Raw genomic sequence first — 4,768 nt, 5'->3', positions numbered from 1 at the left:
ACTACACATCACTTCACTACACTACACTACACTACATATCACCACACTACACTACACAGCACCACTCTACACTACACCACACTACACTACACTACACATCACTTCACTACACTACACTACACTACATATCACCACACTACACTACACAGCACCACTCTACACTACACCACACTACACATCACCACACTACACATCACCACACTACACATCACCACACTACACCACACTACACTACACATCACTTCACTACACTACACTACACATCACCACACTACACTACACATCACCACACTACACATCATCACACTACACCACACTACACTACACATCACTTCACTGCACTACACCACACATCACCACACTACACTACACATCACCACACTACACATCATCACACTACACCACACTACACTACACTACACAGCACCACACTACACTACACTACACAGCACCACACTACACTACACTACACCACACTACACATCACCACACTACGCATCACCACACTACACTACACTACACTACACATCACTTCACTACACTACACTACACTACACTACACATCACTTCACTACACTACACTACACTACACTACACTACACATCACTTCACTACACTACACTACACTACACTACACTACACCACACTACACATCACCACACTACGCATCACCACACTACACTACACTACACCACACTACACTACACATCACTTCACTACACTACACTACACTACACTACACCACACTACACTACACTACACCACACTACACATCACCACACTACGCATCACCACACTACACCACACTACACTACACTACACTACACCACACTACACATCACCACACTACACCACACCACACCACACTACACTACACTACACTACACCACACTACACTACACCACACTACACTACACTACACTACACTACACTACACTACACCACACCACACTACACCACACTACACTACACTACACTACATATCATCACACTACACTACACTACACTTCACTACACAACACCATACAACACCGCCCTACAATACACCACACTGCACTACACTACACAACACCATACAACACCACACTACACAACACCACACCGCCCTACACTACACTACAGTACACTATGGTTGCAGGGACCCACTTCCCTTTGGCCCCCACAGATGTGGACCAACAGGCCTTTGAGCCCTGGAAGTGTTTTGGACTGAGGTTTTTTCTTTTTTCGTAAGAAAGTTAGAGGTCATGGACAGTTCGGGTCCGTCAGTGAAAGTATGGTTCAATGTTAATTCAAATGATAGACTTCCCTCCACACATGGAGATGTCTAATTAAACATTGCGATCACAAATTACAACTACAGAACCTGTTTCATTCAGCATTCACACGCTCCCAGCACCTCAGATTATTTTGCGCAAAAGAACCTTTTCTGATGTCATACAGATGACACATACTGACATCACCTTATCACCACTGCGACTCACAGGTGCTGAGGGACTGACTTTCCAACCAGTGCCAGAACTGTCTTCAGTTAAACAGTGACAACACACAACATTCAACAAAAATACAAATCCTTGCCTTCTTAAAATAATGGCCTGAGTCAATTTTTCAAGTTCACCAGAAAACACAAAAAACTGGAGACGAAACATCACAAGGAGTTGATTCAGGCAAAAAAACAAACAAACAAACAAAAAAAAGGTCTAAAGGACTTTGGCAATTATTCTAAGAAAGTGACGAAATTCAACAAGATTGTGTTTGTGCCCCATTTTAAAACGATTCTAGTAAAAATTAAAGACATGTACATTTCATTCCCAAGTGGGCTAAAAACACTTTCAGTGAGAACGTCACCTTTGCCCGGATGCTTTGTCCGGACAGGTGACAGGTGTGACACATCAACGGTCTGATGTAACAGTACACAAGGGTCTCAGACAGTCACTGTGACCTCAAAGCAAGAAGGTTTAGGTTTCGAGCTCCGGGGTCTTTCTGGGTGAGTCTCCATGTTCTCCCTGTTCCTGCTGGGTTCTCTCTGGTACTCCAGCTTCCTCCACAGTCCAAAGACATCAAGAGGGACCAGGTTAATCCAGACTCTAAATTGACCGTAGGCGTGGCTGGGAGAGCCAATGGTTGTCTGTCTCTATGTGTTGGCCCTGGTGACCCTGACCCTGGTATCATTAGTATAACAGGTGAAAGTTTAATGTCAACAGCTTACATCTTCTCAAAGCTCCTGCTAGATTCCTGCTGAGAATATAGGAGAGAATGTGTACATACACGTAGTTGTAGTTGATCCGACCTTCAATGAAACCATAAAATGGTGATGTAAGGGAGCTGCAGGGAGCTCCAAGCAGTCAGAGCATGCAGCCTTTGTTTCATCATCCCTCAGCAGATAATGTGCCATTAGAGTAAATGTGTAAAGCTTGATCCCCAGGGGAGACTTGAGGAGCAGGTAGGCAAGGACTGATAACCAGAGAACAAAGGCCAGGTAGGAGAAGTAGCTGCCGGTCTGTAGTTCTCCAGTAAATCAAGGCAGAGCAATGAGTGAGAAGAGAGGCAGCGAGCGCTCTGCTCTAATATTTATGAATTGTTCTTTTGTTGTGGCTGATCTGGTAGACAGACAGGAATACAGCATCCATCCCTGGAGCGGGAAGCTATTTGAATGTTGAAAAATGTATGAGCTTTTTTATTGATAGAAACACAGATTGCCCTTTGATGGATGGCATCTGATAGCTCAACACAAACAGGCGGGAGGTGTGAGGCTGCTGCTCCTGTGTGTACTGTCATTTGGCTTTATTTATAACGCTCTGACTGAGAGTGCAGGCCAATCCCAGTCTGCTGGGGAGCAGGTCATTTATAAGACCTTGAACATGAGAAGAAAACAAACAAAGCAAAAAACAACACTCACACAAACACACACAAACACTCTTGTCCTGAGAAGATGAGCAGTGGTGAAAGAGTGCTGCATGTTGGTGAGCAGCAGCAGAACACAGAACAACTCGGGTCTAGAACCGTCTCACCCTGCAGGAGTTACACCTCAGCACTGTCGGGAGTTTACGGACTGATATTCCAACTCTCTGGGAATTTTCTCACATTCAAAAAGGTTAATGATCATGTGACGATGTGATACTCAAGACTTGGAGTCACTCTCACTGTCTCCCTCTCTGTCTGTCTGTCTCTTTGTTTGTCCCTCTCTCTCTCCCTGTCTGTCTCTCTGTTTCTCTCTCTTCCTCTCTCTCTTTGTCCCTCTCTCCCTCTCTCTCTCTCTCTCCCCTCTCTGTTTCTCTCTCTTTCTCTCTCTTCCTCTCTCTCTTTGTCCCTCTCTCCCTCTCTCTCTCCCTCTCTCTCTCTCTCTCCCCTCTCTGTCGGTCTGTCTCTGTTTCTCTCTCTTTCTCTCTCTTCCTCTCTCTCTTTGTCCCTCTCTCCCTCTCTCTCTCCCTCTCTCTCTCTCTCTCCCCTCTCTGTCCGTCTGTCTCTTTGTTTGTCCCTCTCTCTCTTTGTTTCGCTCTCTCTCTCCCTCTCTCCCTTTGTTTGTCTCTCTCTCCCTCTCTGCTGGGTCCGCTGTATCTTCTAACTTCTTTTTTCTCAGTAAAAGTGTTTTTCTTTAATTTCTTGGAAGAACTGGGTTTCTGAGCTTCTGTTTGTGCTGGTCGCCTGTGACCAGTGTTCAAACTGGGAGTCATGGCGACTGCAGAGGCAGGATTGTTTGATTCTCTCACCCGACGCCACGGGATCAAGGTGGCGTTGCCGATAAGTGATGGTTCATGCAGTGTATTGGGAGGCGATATTGCTGGACATGGACGTGTGTCAGCTGCATGCTGGATGAGCGACTGTAGCCCAGGCCGCTGAGGGAAGGGTTCAGAGCTGGACGGGCGGTTGGTTCCTGTCCTTCCTCTTTCTGCTCCGCTCAGAAGGGGACCGTTTCACATGTGCCACCTTTCATCAGCAGTAACATGTGAAGTTTGGAATTATGAATTATGATTCGGCACATTGGTATCCCAATCAAGAAGATATTGATTGGGGCTAAATCCGACCTTGTCAAACATGTTGTGTCTTTTAGACGCCACACACACACACACACACACACACACACACACACACACACACACACACGATTCTTAACAATAACAACATGGATCTGAACCTCACACTGAAGTTTAAAGTGGAAAACTTTGATTACATTGACAGACTCATTGTGTTGTTTCGGTTGTGGCGATAGAGGACACACTGTCAAAAACTGTCCCAAATAGACAGAAAACAGGTCCAGTGAAGACACCGCTCCAAGTTGTGCTTCAGATGGTCGCACCGCTGCTGAGGGACAGAGCCCTGATGGGCCGACCCGGTCAGCAGCCACAGAACAGGAAACAATGTGGAAGCACAAGTTCAGAATGAAAGCGCTTCCAATGAAACTCATAAATTTCTCTAGATTTTTGGACACTGAACAATTTTCAAATGGTGACGTTGCATCAAATGAAACCGCAAATGGGGAGACCAGCGATCCGTGAGAAAGCTGTAATGTTGCACTGCAGGTTCTGTTGGCGCAGCTGCTGATCAAGTTTTAGAAAACGCCCATAAAGAGACAGAAAAGCCTGGAATTAAAGACAGTAGGGATGAACAAAGGTGAGACAGACGCAGGTCATGACGCTGGTTATGAGAGCCACTCAGGCGCTCCTGTCTGCTCACAGGGAGGCGCATCTTCCTCCATGCAGTCAACTGGTCTACTGGTTACGGTGTCAGTGAAATAAAACTTAACAAAAATCTGAGAAACGTTAAAGTTGCC

This window comes from Aulostomus chinensis, chromosome 11 (genome assembly GCF_037954235.1).
Source record: "Aulostomus chinensis isolate RoL2024-O1b breed Wild chromosome 11, RoL_Achi_v1.0, whole genome shotgun sequence".
Classification (NCBI taxonomy): Eukaryota; Metazoa; Chordata; class Actinopteri; order Syngnathiformes; family Aulostomidae; genus Aulostomus; species Aulostomus chinensis.
The sequence above is the reverse complement of the archived record's forward strand: the minus strand, read 5'-3'. Positions refer to the sequence as shown.